We start from the raw sequence: 21,914 nt of genomic DNA, 5'->3' as shown, positions 1-21,914 counted from the left end.
TCAAATACCTTCTCCAGTAACCTCCAACTCGTTATGTTTTCATCCAGTAATTTCTCCCAACACTATTCCTGAACAGCAGATTAATGAACATACTGTATGAGACTCCTCTCTGCTCTTCAGAGTCTCTTCCGTGCATTCTATAAGAAGTTCCATACAATATACTAGATAAAACAAATCTCCAGCCACTTTCTTTTAACTTACAACTAGCTCAAAGACCTCCAGCCTCTATGGAAAATGACAATCTCCCTATTGTGACTCCATCCCTTCGAGTCTCCCTAGGTCACAAGGCTAACAGATTACTCTCCAGTTTCTCTGCGCATGAGACCTCGATGTCTGTTTCGCCTTTTAAATATTAATGGATTTGATAGAGATATTCAAAATCATGAAGGTGATTTGATAGAGGTATTCAAAAATCATGAAGGGTCTGGACAGAGTAGATAGGGAGAAATGTTTCCCACTCGTGGAAGGATTGAGAATGAGAGGGCACAGATTTAAAGTAATGGGTAAGAGAAGCAAGAGCGACATGAGGAAAAACTTTTTTATGCTGCGAGCGGTTAAGGTCTGGAATGCGCTGCCTGAGAACATGGTGGAGGCAGATTCGATTGAAGCATTCAAAAGGGAATTAGACTTTTATATGAAAAGGAAGAATGTGCAGGGTTCCAGGGATAAGGCGGGGGAGTGGCACTAAGTGAATCGCTCGTTCGGAGAGCTAGTGTAGACATTCTGCGCTGTAACAGTTCTGTGATTCTGTGGATTGCTCCTCTATACTATCCTCATTGTCCTCAACCTATTAACTATGGTTGCAGATTTATGTTTGTAAATCATGGTTTCCCCTAGCTTCCTTTCCTTCTCTTTCTCATGAAATCAAAAAGAAAGCTGCTATGGGGAGGACCCTGATGGTCAGTCTTCCAAGACTTCGGATTTTTCTGGCCACCCTCTGCTGCTGCTTCTCTTCCTTTATTCAACATGGTGAGGGTTGCTGTTCCATTCATTCATTCTGGTGTGTGTCCCAACAAAGTTGACTCCTAGTTACAATGTTTCTTGCTCTGCTCTGTTTTGTACTGGACCACTGCTAAATCTATTGATTTAACACCATCCTTAGAGTAGGTATCATCAATGTGATGTGGGCTAGAAGGGAAGTGAATGCAAATTTGTACCTTTGAAGCTTAATAAGACAAAAGCTCTTTAACATTTTTGTTAATACTAATGTGTTAAGTTACTACACATTAATGCATGCTTACCACATGCATATGCTCTAACATGCAGAAGAATTTCACCCCTAAATAATGGTTTAGCAAGTTAAGTGGCATTCTTGCAGATGCTTTTGGATTGCTTAAGCAGCTGGGCAATCCCTTTTAGTCGACGTAATACATCTGAGCTTCCAAAAACATTAATTAAATTTTGTGCTAAAAAGAGGAGCAAAAATGTAAAAGTGTAACTCTCAGTGGCTGCACATTAAGGGAAATTTCAAACCCAAATAGAGCTTTTTTTTAGAAAAAGATATCTGATCACTAGTTAGATGGCAACTACTGCAGGTTGCTATTCACCTTTGCCCTTCCAAATTGATCTTGCATAATTCTAGTTCACAAGCTGACAGTGAGAACACTAAATATCTACCAGAGGAAATCAAATCTTTCACATCTTTCCTTTCCCGCAGTGAGCTTTAAAATGTTCTATTTTTCATTTTTATACTCCATGAACTAAGCAGAGCTCCCTAACTGTGACTCCATCCCTTCTAGTTTACTTAGGTGACCAGGCTTATATATATAGACAGTAACAATATTATTGAATGATGCTATTGTCAGACTTAAGTTTTGTTGCTGTTTTTCTGCATTGACAGAAATGCTTCAAATATTTCTGAGCAGCTTAAATGTAAAAGGAACAGGGGCTGTATTTCATGTGGTTCCACTCTGCCAGGGGAATAGAAGCATGCATAGTGAGACTTGTAGATGCTGCTGTTTGTATCCTTGAATCTGACACAAATGTTGATTTCACTCGAAATCACTTTAAGTATTATAGATTTTCAAGGCCAATATGCCCATCTCTATTTGGGGGTATATTATGTCCCACCCCCATTTCATTCAGAATTTTTGACAGGTGCAAAAAGGAGCAGAGCAATAGGTACCTGTCTAATTTTGCATTCCTGCTTGTCCAGGCATGCTGATTTCCTGAGCATAAGTTGAAAGGAGATTTGTCCTCGCACTATCATAGGATAAATTCTACCCATGAGTTCATTTGGTAGGGAACATAAAATGTTCCAGAGGGTCAAATACAGTAATTAACCTTTTTTAAGTTATTTCGAGTTAGAGGTGAAACTGTGAAGGAATTGAGGCCAGAGGTCCAATTTCATGAGATCAGGACAAATTAATTGTCCCAGTGTCACAGAACAAAGGCTCAGACCAATTATCCAATGGAAGATCTGACTCAACATTAATTCAATAGAAGGTTTTTTTCCTATGTAGGCCATAGAATTAGAATGAGGAACCCTGATGCCCTCATGAGTACCATTTTTAACATTTTGCACTCAAGGAAAGCCCATTACTCCATGAAAGCTCTACATCTTGCCTCTTATCCACATTGAAAGTGATGAAGCTATTGATTCTTGTAAACATCGCATTTGTCACTTTCTAGATACAAGTGTGATAATTCCCTGGGATGGCTTGGAAGGAAAATGATACCATAGCCCAGATTTTGCCATTGTAATGGCAAAACTGTCAGCATTCTCCACCATTACTTTGTGAAACTGACTGTAACTTCTAGCATCTGAGTCGTCGTCAGCTGTCCCTCGATTCAAGAAGGTCACTAGTTTCCGCCATGGGTCTTCATGTGACTGAACAGGCCAATTCTCGATCCACAGATCTTTGGACACATGGGGCAGGACATCCCACAAGGTAGTGGGGTCTGGAATGCAGGATTTGCTTCCTTTTCTTTCCTTCACTGCTGCTGCTCTGCCTCATCTTTAAGGCATTTGGACTCCAAGCTTGATGCAAATTGATGGACAAGTTGTCGCCATGTTGAACGATTGTTAGCAAGCTCCTCCCAGTCATCAATGCCAATGCTGCACGCTTCAAAATGAGTTTCAGAGTGTCTTTGAAGAGTTTTCTTTGTCCTCCCCTGGAACGCTGGCCATTTGAGAGTTGAGAAAACAGGACTTGGCAGGGGAGACGGTTTTCAGCCATCCGGACACAGTGTCTAGTCCATCAAAGTTCGTTTTGCAGGAGTTTTGCCTGAATTCTTGTGGCGCTGGCTTCAAGAAGGACACTAGTGTTTGTTCAATGGTCCTCCCATTGAATCCGGAGGATGCAGCGGAGGCATAGCTGATGGAATTTCTCTAATGCTCTTATGTGTCGCTGATGCACAGTCCAGGTCCCATTGTAGTACAGGAGTGTTGTGACAACAGCTGCTCTGTACACTAGGACTTTTGTTGACTTGCGGAGGTCTTTGTTGTCAAACCCTTGCTGTCATAGTTTGTAGAAGGCTGATTTGGTGCAGCTGATCCTGTGTTGGATCTCCTCATCAATGGTGGTCATTTGAAAGAGGTGGCCTGCCAAGGTATGGGAAGTGCTCAACATATCCCAAAGTCTCTCCTTCAACATATGTGGGAGGTGGAATATTTGGCTGACCAGGTGTGGGTTGATATGAGTTTTGTTTTGCTAACATTCAAAGACAGGCCGAGTCTCTTGTATGCAGAATTGAAGAGATCGAGAGCAGCTTGCAAATCTGGTGCAGAGTCGGCAACAACACTGCAGTCAGCTGCAAACTGTAGATCATATATATCTATGGTGGTCAGTTTAGTTTTGGCACGAAGGTGACTCTGGTTAAAGAGTTTTCCATTTATGCGGTATTTAATACTCACACCAGAGGGCAGCTGATCTTTCACGAGGTGAATAGCCACTGTCAGGTAGATTGTAAATAGTATGGGGGCTATCACACAGTCTTGCTTGACCCCGGCCTGGATTTTGAAGGTGCTTGTTTCAGATCTCCCACTCAAGACAGTTGCAGTCATATCATCATGGAGCAATTGCAGGATTGTGATGAAGTTTCTTGGGCATCCAAATCTTTGGAGCACGATCCACAAAGCCTTACTGAGTCAAATGCTTTGGTCAGGTCGATGAAAGCAATGAAGAGTTCTTGATGTTGTTCTTGACATTTTCCTGGATTTTTCAGGCACCAAAGACCATGTCAGAGGTTCCTCTGGAAGGTCTAAAGTGACATTGTGTCTCTGGAAGGATTTCCACAGCCACAGGAAGTAGGCGATTCAGGAGAATGTATGTCAGGATTTTCCATACTATGCACACGAGGGAAATACCTCGCTAGTTTCCACAGCATGATTTATCTCCCTTCTTGAAGATAGTTACAATTGTCACATTCCTGAAGTCTGGTGGGGAGTTCTTCTTCCTCCCAAATCCATAGAATGAATGCATGGAGTCTTGATGTGAGCAAACGCCCACCAGCTTTGAAGACCTCATCTGGAATACCTTAGGGACCACAGGCTTTGTTGTTTTTTCATCTGTTTGATTGATTGTTGCAGCTCTCCCATCGATGGTGGCTCACCCATGGATTCTACCACAGGGTACTGGAAGGTAGCCTGAAGCATATCAGCTTTCACTGTGGATTCATGGTTGAGGAGTTGTTGAACATGTTCATTCCAGCGTTGACGGATGGCACTGTCATCCTTAAGATGAGAGATACTATCCTGTAAGTGAAGGGGATTTTGTCTATTTGATCTTGGTCCATAGATGGCCCTGGTGGCTTCAAAAAAGCTTCACATGTCATGATCATCAGCATACTGTTGGATCTCTTGGGCTTTCTCTTCCTACCACTTGTCCTTTATCTTCCGGATTTGTCTTTGGGTATCAGCCTTGAGCTGTTGGAATGCTGACTTTTTAACTTGCAACCTTGGGTTGTTCTGCCAGGCAATGAAGGCTGCTCGTTTTTGTCCCAGGAGGTCATATATTTCAGCATTGTTTTCGTCGAACCAGTTCTGGTGATGATGAGGCTTGAACCCAATGGTCTGGACACAGGAGTCTAGTACAGCTGACTTTATTTGTTCTCACTGTTCTGAAGTTGAGTTGGATGTGTGATGATTTTCCAGATTGGTTGTGAGCTGCACTTGGAATTCCTCTCTTCGGTCAGGCTGCTTTAGGGCTGAGACATTGATCTTCTTCCTCTTGGACTTTCGGATCTTGCGATGTCTTGGTGCTAGGTGAATGTTCATCGCTGATCGAACAAGGCGATGATCTGTCCAGCAGGCATCAGTTCCCTGCATGGATCGAGTGATACAGACATCACTTAGATCTTTGATTTGAACAATGACATAATCCAGGAGGTGCCAGTGCTTTGATCTAGGATGCCTCCATGTGGTTTTGCATTTGTCCTTTTGGCAGAAGAGGGTGTTTGTTATAATGATGCCATGCTGAGCACACTTTGCCAGCAGGAGGACGCCATTTGCATTGGCTTTTCCCACCCCGTTTTTCCCAATGGTTCCTCTCCAGACATCGAAGACACAGCCAACCCTGGCATTAAATTGCCCCAGAGGAATGATCTCTTCTTTTAGAATGGCAGTGAGGACTTCATCAAGGTCAGAATAGAACTTTTCCTTAAAATCTTCATCGGAGTCAAGATTCAAGGCATAGTACTGATGACGGCATATTGAGCTGCAGGTAAAGTGTCATGAAAAAAATTTGGTCTGCACATGCACAGTTAAATGTGGAAATCTGAAGGTTTCTGTAAGGTATAACCTGATCATCTACAGGCTGTTCTGTTGCAGTCTTTGCAGATGCAATCAGTACAGAAATCAGTGAGTTGACATGAACTTCAAATTTTAAAGCATTATTCTTGCTGTAAAAACCATTGAAAATGTTACACCTTATTGAGTGAGGTGTAACTAAGTTTCTAAACTGTTCTAAGTCAGTACTAAACTGTACTGCTGGAAACCTCTCTTGCCCTGAAAAACTTATTTTAGAAGTGTTACCTCCATTCCATGATACAAAATTGCATAAACTTTAAAAATAATATATTTTTAACAAGTTTGTTTATGGTATTTCATCTTCTAGGTTAATCCTGTGTGTATGGCCCAATCTTTATTTTGCTTTCTGTAAAACAACCAAAAAATAAATGCTAATAAGTGCTTTTTGCTTCCTGGCTTGCTGTCTGTGAGAATTATTCAATCTGGTTGACTACTCAGCCTGAATGCTGACTTCACTGCTAAGGATCCCCTGTAGCTGGCACCAGAATAAAATTGATTTAATAGACATGTCATGAAGACCCCCACCTGCCAAGAATGAGGCATTTTAATTTCGTCACACAAACATTAATTTTAAACTGTTGCTGGAATGAAGAAATGACTTGTTTAAAGAGATCACCAGACATTTGACTGGAGGACATTTGCATACTAAGAGACAGTGCTTGGAGAGACAAAGAACTACTCCCTGGTCCAATTAACCCTAATGGATTTTGATCACCAGACATTGAAGGTGTAAGAAGGCTTGCATTCCAGGGTCTGCCAAAATGATAGAATCCACAAATGCAGGAATGGTTAAGCTAGCTGGTCACATGACTAACCTGCTGGCACAGGCTTTTTTGAACTAGACACAGGACAGTTTGAAGTCAGACTGCAGATTGCAACTGAACCTGGAACAAGACAGCCTTTCTCTTGGCTGGCTCTCTCTCGCTTTCTCACAAACCACCGGACCCACTGAAGTCGCTTAAACCTCAAGACAGAAAAGACTCCTACATCGAAACAAGTCAAAGCCTGCACTGGGCCCCAACGAACAGCAAGACTTATCGGCAACCAAAGACTCCACATCGAATTCAAAGGACTGTAATTACAACCCAGCTATTTCCTCAAACTTTTCCCCTTTATTCTTTCTACTTTTTCTATCTCTATCTGTGTGTGTGTTTATCGCGTATGCATGCTAACGTGGTCGGGTTGCGTATTCGTAGTTGTTACCCGAATTAGAGTTTAAGATTAATAAACTTCCACCTTTCTTGTTTAAATCCAAGAAAACCTGTCTAATTGATTCTTTGCCTTACAATTGGAAAGAGGTGAACAAGGATTCACTGAGGGGGAGCTAATACATGGTGTTTTTAAAATTAAACCCTGTTACAGTTAAACCAGGCAAAGACTGAGAGGGAACCTTAGACCCCTTTCTCACCTGGTCGTAACAAAAATTTGGAAGCTGTCATCCTGGATTTGACCCACAAATGAGGAAATTGGAAGTGGGAAGTCAAATTGATCCCAATCAAAAAGAGAAAAGATTTCAATACAGGTTTTCTTGTGGTTGTGTGTGATTGAATACTAACATGTCTGCGACTGAAGCTAGTAGCTCCCCAAGCCAGGGTGAAATAACTTGGGATAAGTTAAAAGCATTGTCTATGGAGGAGTTGAGGAAAATGGCTGAGCAGTGTGGGATCACTGTACATGGCAAGGCTAGGAAATCTGAACTCCTAACATTAGTGGACAACCGTTTTTCCCTTGAATCTGAAGAAGCAGAAACAGGGTTAGAAGTAGACCCAGACAGGGTACTGCTAGCAAAGCTACAATTAGAACAGGGGAAACTTGAATTTGAGGAAAGAGAAAGAAAGAAAGAGCTTTCCAGAAGGAATATGAAGAAAAAGAGAGGAGAGAGAGAAAGCGAGAGGAGAGAAAGAAAGAGCCTTCCAGAAGGAATGCGAAGAGAGAGAGTTGAGGCAACTTGAGTTAACTAGGGAGTGATAGAGTAACCCCAGTGAAAGCATAGCCAATATGGAGGAGTGTAATTCAGCGCTGGGTACAGAATTGTTAAAACTTTCCCAACTGATCCCGAAATTCAATGAGGGAGATGTAGAAGCATTTTTTGTGTCCTTTGAAAAAGTGGCAAGGCAGTTAAAGTGGCCAGCTGAGGCTTGGACTCCGCTGATACAGAACAAATTAATAGAAAAAGCCCATGAGGTTTATTGTTGCCAGATGAGAGTTCATCAGATTATGAACTGACAAAAGTGCTCTCCTCGGGGCATATGAGTTAGTATCGGAAGTCTATCGCCAAAAGTTTAGAACCCTCAAGAAGCAAGCTGATCAAACTTACCTGGAGTTTGAGAGATGTAAACAGCTGGCTTTTGACCAGTGGCCGAGGGCTCTTAACATGCAGCTCAGCTATGAAAATCTCAGACAAGTAATTTTGCTAGAGGAATTTTAAAACTCCCTCCCACTCTTCATAAAGATACATGTAGAGGAACAGAAAGTTCATAGAGCCCGGCAAGCCACAGTGCTAGCTGATGAGTTTGCTCTCATTTATAAGTCGGTTTCCCAGGGGAAAACCTTTCCAAATCACCCCCACAAATCCGAAAAGGACAAAGGGTGGGAAGAAATATCGGAACATAGAAAACAGGAGCAGCAGCAGGCCATTTGTCCCTTCAGGCCTGCTCCGCCATTCAAAAAGGATCATGGCTGATTGTCTAATTCAGTACCTTTTCCCGCTTTCTCCCCACATCCCTTGATCCCTTTGGCATTAAGAAATATATCTATCTCCTTCTTGAATATATTTAATGACTTGGCCTCCACTGCCTTCTGCGGTAGAGAATTCCACAGCTTCACCACCCTCTGAGTGAAGAAATTTCTCCTCATCTCAGTTCTAAATGGTATACCCCATATCCTGAGACTGTGATCCCTGGTTCTGGACTCCCCAGCCATCGGGAACATTCTCCCTGCATCTAGCCTGTCTAGTCCTGTCAGAATTTTATAGGTTTCTATGAGATCCCCTCTCATTCTTCTAAATTCTAGTGAATATAGGCCGAATCGACCCATTCTCTCCTCAAATGTCAATCCTGCCATCCCAGGAATCAGCCTAGTAAATCTTCTTTGCACTCCCTCCATGGCAAGAACTTCCTTCCTTAGATAAGGAGACCAATACTGCACACAATAATCCAGATGTGGTCTTACCAAGGCCCTGTATAACTGCAGTAAGACATCCTTGCTCCTATACTCAAATCCTCTTGCAATGAAAGCCAATATACCATTCGCCTTCCTAACTACTTGCTGCACCTGAATGCTTGCTTTCAGCGACTGGTGTACAAGGACACCCAGGTCTCATTGCACCTCCCCCTTTCCCAATCTATCACATTCAGATAATCTGCCTTTCTGTTTTTACAATCAAAGTGGATAACCTCACATTTATCCACGTTATACTGCATCTGCCATGCATTTGCCCACTCACCCAACTTGTCCAAATCACATTGGAGCCTCTTTGCATTCTCCTCACAGCTCATAGTGACCCCCCCAGCTTTGTGTCATCTGCAAACTTGGAAATGTTACATTTAGTTTCCAAGTCATTAATATATATTGTGAATAGCTGGGGCCCAACCACTGATGCCTGCAGTACCCCACTAGTCACTGCCTGTCACCTGGAAAAAGACCCGCTTATTCCTACACCTTGTTTCCTATCTGTCAACCAATTCTCAATCCATGCCAGTACATTACCCCCAATCCCATGTGCTTTAATTTTGCACACTAACCTCTTATGTGGAAGCTTATCTAAAGCCTTCTGAAAATCCCAATACACCACATCCGCCGGCTCTCCCTTATCTATTCTACTGGCTACATCCTCAAACAATTCCAGTCGATTTGTTAAGCATGATTTCCCTTTCGTAAACCCATGCTGACTTTGTCCAATCCCATTTATGCTTTCCAGGTGTTCTGCTATCACATTCTTTATAATAGACTCTAGCATTTTCCCCACTACTGATGTAAGGCTAACTGATCTGTAATTCCCTGTTTTTTTTCTCCCCCTCCTTTTATAAATAGTGGGGTTATATTTGCCACCCTCCAATCTGTAGGAACTGCTCCAGAGCCTATAGAATTTTGGAAGATGACCACCAATGCATCCACTATTTCCAGGGCCACTTCCTTTAGTACTCTGGGATGTAGATTATCAGGCCCTGGGGATTTGTCAGCCTTTAACCCCAAGCAGTCCTGGGAAGGAAGAAAAGCAAGAGACACGGGGCCCTCCTCCAGCCAAAAAGGAAGGTGTTGTAATTAGGAGTGAGACCCAGAGGCCTGTGTGTTTCCATTGTAATAAAGCAGGGCATCTAAGAGTTGACTGCTGGAAACTAAAGGGAAAACCTGTAGGGTTAATGAGGGCACACCTGCTCAGTGAAGGAGAAGGGACCCTGATGGAAAGCACAGCAGAACAAGCTGTGGCTTTAACTGCAGTAAGACTGAGACACGGGAAGCTTATGGCTGCATGTGCAGGAAAATTTAATAGGATTCCTGAAGTTTTCAGGGTTTTTTGTCTGAAGGGAGAGTAACCCCATACCCCTTGGGTGGGGCAAGCAAGCCCATTGTAATCTTCAGGGACACAGGGGCCACTAGATCCCTTTTACTGGGAAAAGGCCTGACCTTTCCCCCAGAGAGTAAATACCAGAATGGTGGTGAATGGTATTAGAGGGCAATATATGCCTGTACCTTTAGACCAGGTTCACTTGGAGTGCAATCTAGTTTCGGGACCGGTGACCATAGGGATTGTCCCTAGTTTGCCTGGATGGGGTTGACCTGTTCCTAGGTAATGATCTGATGGGGAAAAAGGTGGTAGCTTCCCCAGTAGTGAAAGAGAGACCGCAGGAGGTCAGAAAGACAGGGCAGTGGAAGGAGACATAAAAACAAGAAATGCTGGAACCACTCAGCAGGTCTGGCAGCATCTGAGAAAAGAGAAGCAGAGTTAACGTTTCGGGTCAGTGACCCTTCAGTGGAAGGAGACAGTCCCCTGCGGATTCCCTGAATGTGTAGTGAATCAGACCATGATCAAACCTGCTCCCCCAGAGGAGACTGTGTTAGCACTGCAGGCAGATGACCATGATGTCTGTCTGTCTGAGACTTTCTTTGGAAAGTTAAAAGACCCAGAGAATGAATTAAATGAATCTTCCCCAGCTGAGGCTCAGCGAGCTGACCCAGTATTGAGAGAGTTAGTACAGTCTGCCCAGTCTGAAATTGAAGCAGAGGGAGTCCCTGATTGCTACTATTTAAAGAATGAGGTACTCATGAGGAAGTGGCGTTTTCCTCACAGACCTGAGAGCAAGGAGTGACCAGTTAGTGATGCCGCAGAGGTACCGGAGAGAAATATTAAGAATGGCCCATGAGATTATAGTGGCTGTACATGTTGGTATACGAAAAACCAAAGCCCGCATAAGACAGCAGTTTGACTGGCCAAAACTCCACAAAGGTGTGGTGGAGTACTGTAGGAGTTGTCACAGGTGACAGGTTGAGGGAAAACCCAACTCACAGTGTAAACCGCACCCCTAAGTCCTGTATCGTTGTTTGGAGGACCGTCCAGCAGAGGGCTGGTGAACTGTAAGGGACCGCTGCTGAGAACAAAAGGGGACAGGCAGGCACAAGGCTGGCAACAAGTTAGAAAGGAATGGGAAAAAACGGACCAAGAGAACATGTTAAATAATGTCCGGGAGGAATCCCAATGGAAGCCCCTACTGTCCGGTCAGTCAACCCAGAAATGTTTGAAAAGTTAGACCCCATATCTGCCTATGTAAATGCAGACACTAGAAGCACCCCAACAGAGTTGCTTAAAGCATTTACAGGAATGTGCAGAGACAAAGAAAGTCCTCAAGAGGGCAGAGAAACCGTGAGGGCGATGCCTCACCTAGTCAAAGTGCCACAGGGGAGTGCAGCAGAATCTAGACTAATACCTGCAAGCAGGAGTGTCCCAGAGGACAAAGGCAAGATTAGTAAGGAATCTTCCCCCAAAGTCAGGGGAAAAGGAAACCAACCATCCCCTAAGGTGAAAAGCCCTTGCATGACTCATCAAAGCACTGAAACAGAGTTCAGAGTTCAGAGTCCATGAGCAGAACTCCCACTTTGGGCTAATTAAATCTAACCCTCCCCCTGCAGACCTCAACAGGAACAAAGGCACCTTAGGCAGTCATGGAAATGTGCAAACTGACAATCTTCCGCAGAAACCACATGTTTATTGGGATGCCAAAAATGGCTGTTTAAAGCAGCACTGCTACCAAGAAAAGACAGGTTGTAACAATTGTTACAATTTCTGAATGAATGAGAGAGATGTATGTGTGTTTTCCTGTACTTATCACTATTCCCTTTTAATGAAATGCTCTTTTTAAAAAAATCACATTTCATTCCGTTGGGTGTGGAGGTGTCATAAAGACCCCCACCTGCCAAGAATAAGGCATATTAATTTTATCATATGAACTTTAATTTCAAACTGTTGCTGGAGTGAAGAAATTACTTGTTTAAAGCGATCACCAGACATTTGGCTGGAGGACATTTGCATATTAAGAGACAGTGCTTGGAGAGACAAAGAACTACTCCCTGGTCCAATTAACACAAATGGATTTTGATCATCAGACATTGAAGGTGTAAGAAGGCTCGCGTTCCAGGGTCTGCTAAGATGATAGAATCCACAAACACAGGAATTTGTTAAAGCAGCTGGTCACGTGATTAACCGGCTAGCCCTGGCTTTTTTGAACGAGACACAGGACAGTTTGAAGTCAGACTGCAGATTGCAACTGAACCGGGAATAAGAGAGCCTCTCTCCTGGCTGGCTCTCTCTCATTTTCTCACAAACCTCTAGAGAGAAAAGACTCCTACATTGAAACAAGTTAAAGCGTCACTGGGCCCCAATGAACAGCAAGACTTACCGGCAACCAAAGACTCCACATCAAATTCAAAGGACTGTAATTACAACCCAGCTATTTCCTCAAACTTTTCCCCTTTATTCTTTCTACTTTTTCTATCTCTATCTGTGTGTGTGTTTATTGTGTATGCATGCTAGCGTGGTCGCGTCGCATATACATAGCTGTTACCCGAATTTAAGATTAATGAACTTCCACTTTTCTTGTTCAAATCTAAGAAAACCTGTCCAATTGATTTCTTTGCCTGACAATTGGAAAACGGTGAACAAGGATTCACTGAGGGGGAGCTAAAACATGGTATTTTTAAATTTAAACCCACAGTTAAACCAGGCAAAGGCTGAGAGGGAACCCCTAGACCCCTTTCCCACCTGGTCATAACAGGGGAAATTGACACCACATAGCTTGCTAGATATTTGCGGACAGCTTGCTTCAAGGTTAATAGTGAGTGCCATTCCTTCGTTGTTGGCCGTAAAATCCAAGCCTGTGAATTCTGAGTCGAGACGTCTCTTTAGAATAGGGTGCAGCAGGAAGAATGAGAGCACCACAACGATAGGCACAAAAATAGCTGACAAAAGCATTTGTCAGTAAAAAATGATCAAAATCGACTGCAGTAAGCTTTTTGTGAATTCCTTCAGAATACCAGTTGCAGCCTTTAAATCCACTTCCACCTTTTCTGTTGTGGATAGCAATGTTTAACTAGTCATAATTGCCACTGAGAATAAGTTAAGTCAGTGGTAATAATGGAAAATTGCACCTTCATCTCAGTTGCAACTTCATTTAAATACACCCACCCATTTCTGAAAGAAATGAGAGCAGAAAAGTGGAAGCCCTAAAGTGGGAGATGACAGGAAGAAGAGGGAGGAAAATTTGGCATTAGAGGTGGGAAAGACTGAATGTTTGAATGAAGAGGCAGACTTGATGGACTGAACGGATAATACTAATCTGATGCTTTTTTATGACTGTTTGTATTTCTTCCACTGTACAATGACTAACAATGTATTTGTACCATAATAAAAACAAGAAATGCTGGAAATATTCAGCAGGTCTGGCAGCATCTGTGGAGAGAGAAGCAGAGTTAACATTTTAGGTCAGTGACCCTTCATCAGAACTAGCAGATATTAGAATGTGAAAGGTTTTAAGCAAGTAAAGTGGGGGTGAGGCAAGAGATAACAAAGGAGAAGATGGAGATAGAACAAGGGCACAGAGAATTACCGACCAGAAAGTCATCGAGCAAAGGCAAACAATATGTTACTGGTGTGTTGAAAGACAAAGCATTAGTACAGATAGGGTGTTAACGGACTGAGAACTGAACAGCCACAAGTACAAACATGAAAAAAAAGTGGGTAGGCAAACTGAACAAACTTAAGATAAAATAAACACAAAAATAATATTAAAAAGAAAAAAATAACTAAAAATAAAAGTAAGATGGGGTCCCGTCATGCTGTGAAATTATTGAACTCAATGTTCAGTCCAGCAGGCTGTAGTGTACCTAATCGGTAAATGAGATGCTGTTCCTCAAGCTTGCGTTGATGTTCACTGGAACACTGCAGCAATCACAGGACAGAGATGTGAGCAGTAGAGCAGGGGGGAGTGTTGAAATGGCAAGCAACCGGAAGCTCAGGGTCATGCTTTCGGACTGAGCGGAGGTGTTCCGCAAAGGGGTCACCCAGCCTGCGTTTGGTCTCCCCAATGTAGAGGAGACCACATTGTGAGCAGCGAATAGAGTATACTACATTGAAAGAAGTACAAGTAAATCACTGCTTCACCTGAAAGCATGGTAGGCTGATGGAGAAAGTGAAGGCGCATGGGGTCCAAGGTGTACTAGCTAGATGGATAAAGAACTGGCTGGGCAACAGGAGACAGAGAGTAGCAGTGGAAGGGAGTTTCTCAAAATGGAGACGTGTGACCAGTGGTGTTCCACAGGGATCCGTGCTGGGACCACTGTTGTTTGTGATATACATAAATGATTTGGAGGAAAGTATAGGTGGTCTGATTAGCAAGTTTGCAGATGACACTAAGATTGGTGGAGTAGCAGATAGTGAAGGGGACTGTCAGAGAATACAGCAGAATATAGATAGACTGGAGAGTTGGGCAGAGAAATGGCAGATGGAGTTCAATCAGGGCAAATACGAGGTGATGCATTTTGGAAGATCCAATTCAAGAGTGAACTATACAGTAAATGGAAAAGTCCTGGGGAAAATTGATGTACAGAGAGATTTGGGTGTTCAGGTCCATTGTTCCCTGAAGGTGGCAACGCAGGTCAATAGAGTGGTCAAGAAGGCATACGGCATGCTTTCCTTCATCGGACGGGGTATTGAGTACAAAAGTTGGCAGGTCATGTTACAGTTGTATAGGACTTTGGTTCGGCCACATTTGGAATACTGCGTGCAGTTCTGGTCGCCACATTACCAAAAGGATGTGGATGCTTTGGAGAGGGTGCAGAGGAGGTTCACCAGGATGTTGCCTGGTATGGAGGGCGCTAGCTATGAAGAGAGGTTGAGTAGATTAGGATTATTTTCATTAGAAAGACAGAGGTTGAGGGGGGACCTGATTGAGGTGTACAAAATCATGAGAGGTATAGACAGGGTGGATTGCAAGAAGCTTTTTCCCAGAGTAGGGGATTCAATTACAAGGGGGCACGAGTTCAAAGTGAAAGGGGAAAAGTTTAGGGGGGATATGCGTGGAAAGTTCTTTACGCAGAGGGTGGTGGGTGCCTGGAACAAGTTGCCAGTGGAGGTGGTAGACGCGGGCACGATAGCGTCTTTTAAGATGTATCTAGACAGATACATGAATGGGCAGGAAGTAAAGAGATACAGACCCTTAGAAAATAGGCGACAGGTTTAGATAGAGGATTTGGATCGGTGTAGGCTTGGAGAGCCGAAGGGCCTGTTCCTGTGCTGTAATTTTCTTTGTTCTTTTGAGTGTTTGGGGCCTGGGATAGTGAGGAGTGAGGAGAGAGGAGGTAAATGGGCAGGTATTACACCTCCTGCGATTGCAGGGGAAGGTGCCATGGGACGGGAATGAGGTGGTGGGGGTAATGGAGGAGTGGACAAGGGTGTCGCAGAGGGAATGATCCCTTCGGAATGCTGACTGGAAGGGAGGGGAAGATGTGTTTGGTAGTGGCATCACGCTGGAGGTGGCAGAAATGACGGAGGATGATCCTTTGGATGTGAAGGCTGATGGGGTGGAAAGTGAGGACAAGGGGAACCCTGTCACGGTTCTGGGAGGGAGGGGAAGGGGTGAAGGTAGAGGTGCAGAAAATGGGATGGAAACGGTTGAGGGCCCTGTCAACCTCAGAGGGGGGGAATCCTCGGTTGAGGAAAAAGGAAGACATATCAGAAGCGCTGTCATGGAAGGTAGCATCATCAGAGCAGATGTGTCAGAGACGGAGAAACTGGGAGAATGGAATGGAGTCCTTACAGGAGGTAGGGTGTGAAAAAGTGTAGTTGAAGTAGCTGTGGGAGTCGGTGGGCTTATAATGGATATTAGTGGACGGCCTATCCCCAGAGATGAAGACAGAGAAGTCGAGGAAGGGAAGGGAAGTGTCAGAGATGGACCATGTAAAGGTGAGAGAAGGGTGGAAATTAGAAGCAAAGTTGATGAAGTTTTCCAGTTCGGGGCGGGAGCAGGAAACAGCACTGATACAGTCATCAATGTATCGGAAAAAGAGTTGGGGGAAGGGGCCTGAGTAGGACTGGAACAAGGAATGTTTGACATATCCCACAAGAAGACAGGCATAACTAGGACCCATGCGGTTACCCATAGCAACACCTTTTACTTGAAGGAAGTGAGTGGAGTTGAAGGCGAAGTTTTTCAATGTGAGAACAAGTTCAGCCAGGCAGAGGAGGGTGGTGGTGGATGGGGACTGGTTGGGCCTCTGTTCAAGGAAGAAGCGGAGAGCCCTCAAACCGTCCTGGTGGGGGATGGACATCCATAGTGAAGAGGAGGCGGTTGGGGCCAGGAAACTGGAAATTGTCAAAATGATGTAGGGCGTCAGAAGAGTCACAGATGTAGGTGGGCGCTCATGCTCACATCTCTGTCCTGGGATTGTTGCAATGTTCTAGTGAACATCAATGCAAGCTCGAGGAACAGCATCTCATTTACCGATTAGGCACACTACAGCCTGCTGGATTGAACATTGAGTTCAATACTTTCACAGCATGACAGGCCCCACATTTTACTTTTATTTTCAGTTATTTTTTATTTTTTATTATTTTTTTTTTGTATTTATTTTGTTTTATTTTATCTTAGTTTGTTCTGTTTGCCTACCCACTGTTTTTTTCATGTTTGTATTTGTGGCTGTTCAGTTTTTCAGTCCGTTAACACCCTATCTGTACTAATGCTTTGTCTTTCAACACACCAGTAACACATTGTTTGCCTTTGCTCCATGACCTTCTGGTCGGTAATTCTCTGTGACCTTGTCCTATCTACATCTTCTCCTTTGTTATCTCTTGCCCCACCCCCACTTTACTTGCTTAAAACCTTTCACATTTCTAATATCTGCTAGTTCTGATGAAGGGTCACTGACCTGAAACGTTAACTCTGCTTCTCTCTGCACAGATGCTGCCAGACCTGCTGAGTATTTCTAGCATTTCCTGTTTTTATTTCAGATTTCCAGCATCCACAGTATTTTGCTTTTATTTTATGCGTTTGTACCAATAAATCTTATAGAAGGTAATTAATAGATGTTAGCAGTGGGCTCCTGAAAAGACTCAGTTAGTACAGAAAAGTTAAAAATTAGAAGTGTAAGGCTGCACTGTGCTATGTGGTACAAATGTGAAGTTTGGCCAAGGGGATTTTCATCTGTAATCTTTGTAAACACATCTGAGTTACTCTTCACAGTAATGTTTCCCCATATATTTCACATTGAATTACCTTAATTTGGTTGCAGATAGCTTCTTAGGGTTCATCATCGCGTAGCACAAGGATCCATTTCTCAGTTAAGTTTCAATGATGTTGTATTCCTCAATAATGCAGCCCTATATCTCAAAAATCAATTTTATCCTGCAATTATTTTGTTCTGTGGTTTGCTCAAGGGCTGACAAAAGATAAAGCAGTTTATCTTTGATGCTGTAACAGAAAATGTTATATCTACGGAAGTCAATAAAAGTGACGTTTCTTCAGGTTTAATCTACTTACTAGTTTCTCAAAGGACTTAACTAAATCCCCACTGTATAAACGAAAGATTCTTATAATTCCTCATTGGAACACCACTTTGAATCCAGGATCTTTCCTTGTCAGTGAAGAATCAGGATTTAAGCACAGATGAGTATGTCTGTGAAGGTTTTATATATGTTCACATCTGAAGGGACTGATGGAAGATTTTGTGTGCTTAACAAATGGGTAACAGCTGAGAAGCAGGGGCAGCAAGCCAATTCAATATCCATGTGTTAGTATTCTGCCAATTGTGCATTCTAGAAGACTTGATAAGATGCCCACTAGTCTATATATAGATAAGCTGGTTGTGAGGAACTTCTTTCTCTGTTTTAACATCAAAAGAAAAAATATTTCTCTAATATGTCATTGGTTTATAACAATAGTTTAGTCAAAGGATTTTTCATTAACTTTCCTCACAGACAGGAATATACCCCGTGTCAGCATCATTGTCTGTAGTGTCCCATAGGTCTATGCTATCCATGGGGGTAATTGATAATGCATTTTTGGTCACATTGTTAAAGGGACCAATCCCCATTATTCAAGCTTGACTCTCACCCTCGACGTCAACCATAACTTACCATTTAACTCCATGGTCTCAGCTACCCACACACTGTAAGACTTCAGTTTAGGCCTTCCCTCTGCCTCTTAGTTTGAGCCTGAGCCCCAACCCTGAGGCTCCCTGTTCTCAGTAAGCCTTGGTCTCGCAACTCTATTTCAGCTTCTGATCTTCTACTCCACCCTAGTCCACCCTATGATCTGGCTTCCCTTCTCTCTTTGAGCTTAAACCTGATCAGAAAGATTTAGCTTCACTGCTTCCTCCCAACCCAAGACTTGAGCTTCCCAATCACTCGACACATTTGCTCCATGTTCGAGTCTCTCAATTTACTAATTTGTTAAAATTGAGCCCTGGTACCTGACCTCCCTGTTCTCCCTGAGCATAAGTGATGCCTAAGGCATCATGACCCCCACCCCCACCCTCCCAACTCCAGTCTCAGACCTTGGGCATCCTCCGTCTCAGATAGATCCCATGCTTCCTCTTTGCTCTTTGTAGTATATATAAATGATTTGGAGGAAATTGTAGCTGGTCTGATTAGTAAGTTTGTGGACGACACAAAGGTTGGTGAAGTTGCGGATAGTGATGAGGATTGTCAGAGGATACAGCAGGATATCGATCGGTTGGAGACTTGGGCGGAGAAATGGCAGATGGAGTTTAATCCGGACAAATGTGAGGTAATGCATTTTGGAAGGTCTAATGCAGGTGGGAAGCATACAGTAAATGGCAGAACCCTTAGGAGTATTGACAGGCAGAGAGATCTGGGCGTACAGGTCCACAGGTCACTGAAAGTGGCAACGCAGGTGGATGAGGTAGTCAAGAAGGCATACGGCATGCTTGCCTTCATCGGTCGGGTCATAGAGTATAAAAATTGGCAAGTCATGCTGCAGCTGTACAGAACTTTAGTTAGGCCACAATTAGAATATTGCGTGCAATTCTGGTCGCCACACTACCAGAAGGACGTGGAGGCTTTGGAGAGGGTACAAAGAGGTTTACCAGGATGTTGCCTGGTCTGGAGGGCATTAGCTATGAGGAGAGGTTGGATAAACTCGGATTGTTTTCACTGGAATGACTGAGGTGGAGGGGTGACATGATAGAGGTTTACAAAGTTATGAGCGGCATGGACAGAGTGGATAGTCAGAAGCTTTTTCCCAGGGTGGAAGACTCAGTTACTAGGGCACATAGGTTTAAGGTGAGAGGGGCAAAATTTAGAGGGGATGTGCGAGGCAAGTTCTTTACACAGAGGGTGGTGAGTGCCTGGAACTTGCTGCCGGGGGAGGTGGTGGAAGCAGGTACGATAGCGACGTTTAAGAGGCATCTTGACAAATACATGAATAGGATGGGAATAGAGGGATACGGTCCCCGGAAGTGCAGAAGGTTTTAGTTTAGGCAGGCATCAAGATCGCCGCAGGCTTGGAGAGCCGAATGGCCTGTTCCTGTGCTGTACTGTTCTTTGTTCTTTGTTCCTGCCAGCATTAGACCTCGGTGTCCCTCATCTTCCCAGGCTCAGGCCCCATCCTCGTTGCTCTCTCCCAGGCTGAGAGCAGTACACCATTCCAGTCCTGACCATCGCCAACTATTACCTTTCAACTTCAAGCCCTAACTGCCAGTTTTTATTTCATTCTGCAACAACTTCCAGTTTTGTCATTACTAGCCAGGGCTGTGATCCTGAATTAAATGTAAAAGGAACAGGAAGAGTATCCACGCCTGGTCCCAGCCTCGACTTCCTCCACTGAATCCAGGGGGAGACAAGATAATTTCTGTGGCTGTCCAGCTTATATTTGATTATATGGATATATGGATGATTTCAGCCTTGTCTTCCTGGGAGGTGAGAGCAAAATTGAAGGGTCAGTGTCATACAGAAACAAAGAGACAAGAATGAAAAAAGAAAGTGGATCAGAAACATATACACTGGGAGATGTAGAGAAACAGTGAGAGATAGATATAAAGAGAGAAAGTGTATAACAGGCATACAGATTGGGGGATGTACAACAACTACAAAAACAACAATCTGCATTTATATAGCCTTTAATGTAGTAAAATGTCCTGAGTCAGATAAGGAGATATTAGAACAAGTGACCAAAACCTTGGTCAAAGAGGAGTATCTTGAGGAAAGAGAGGTAGAGAGGCAAAGGTTTAGCGAAGGGATTCCAGAGCTTAGGGCCTAGGCACCTGAAGGCATGGCTACCAATGTTAGAGTGAAAGAAATTGGGGATGTGTAAGAGGCCAGAATTGAATGAATGCAGAAATGTCGAAGGGTTGTAGGGCTGGAGGAGGTAGGGTCACCGTGCTAGGGAATGGCAAGGCCATGGAGGGATTTGTAAGCAAGGATGAGAATTTTAAAATTGAGGTATTGCTGGATCAGGAGCCGATGTTTAGTTTAGTTTAGTTTAGAGATACAGCACTGAAACAGGCCCTTCGGCCCACCGAGTCTGTGCCGACCATCAACCACCCATTTATACTAATCCTACACTACTCCCATATTCTTACCACATCCCCACCTGTCCCTATATTTACCTACCACCTACCTATACTAGGGGCAATTTATAATGGCCAATTTACCTACCAACCTGCAAGTCTTTTGGCTTGTTTGAGGAAACCGGAGCACCTGGAGAAAACCCACGCAGACACAGGGAGAACTTGCAAACTCCACACAGGCAGTACCCAGAATTGAACCCAGGTCACTGGAGCTGTGAGGCTGCGGTGCTAACCACTGCGCCACTGTGCCGCCCAATGGTTGTGGGTCAGCAAGCACAGGGGTAGTTGGGCGAACAGAACTTGGTACAAGTTAGGATATAGGAAAGTAAGAGAAAGATACAGAAAGTAAGGGAAAGACAGATGGAGAGAAAAAAGTATGCAATAGGCATACAGAGTGGAAGACATACAGAAGAGTTGGGGGAAAGAAACATTTTCAGAAAGGAGAAAGTGTGAAAAAAGAGGGAAACTGAGATTCAGGGAAAGTGAGAAATTCTGTGAGAGCCAAAGAGAACATAGAAAGAGGGAGAAAGAAAGAATAAGAGAAAGGGAGATAAGCTACTTACAAGGCGACAGGCAGGGAGGTGAATTTCCATAAGGATTCTCTCACTCATCCAATGTAACTACAGCAGAAGAGTCACGGAAATTCCAGAAAAACTATGAAGAATTTTCAGGGTTTGCTTGAGCTCCACTGCTGAAGTTACAGTTGACACGCAGGTGAACCCTCACAGAAGTCCATACCTACTATTTTAAAAATATTTTTGTTTATAGAATAGGAAATCAACTATTATAAATTGAAAGTAAAACAAGAAATGCTGGAAGTACAGAGCTGGTCAGTCAGGATCTTTAGAGAAGAAAAGGTTGATGTTTTAGGCAGAATTCTTCTTCAGAACTGATGAATAAATTTCAAAACAAGAATTCTCCCATTCAGAGTGAAAGCAGGAAGCAGCATGAAAACAGTCAACAATATAAAGGAAGAAAAGGTCAGGGATGGAGCCCAGTAAACAAAGAGTGTACCACATAAATGCCCTATATAAAGGCAGGAATAGCCAGAATTTGTGTGGATTTCTGAAGGATATCTATAATCTCAAGG

This window comes from Heterodontus francisci, chromosome 3, assembly GCF_036365525.1.
Source record: "Heterodontus francisci isolate sHetFra1 chromosome 3, sHetFra1.hap1, whole genome shotgun sequence".
NCBI classification, from domain to species: domain Eukaryota; kingdom Metazoa; phylum Chordata; class Chondrichthyes; order Heterodontiformes; family Heterodontidae; genus Heterodontus; species Heterodontus francisci.
This window is presented reverse-complemented; position numbering follows the sequence as displayed.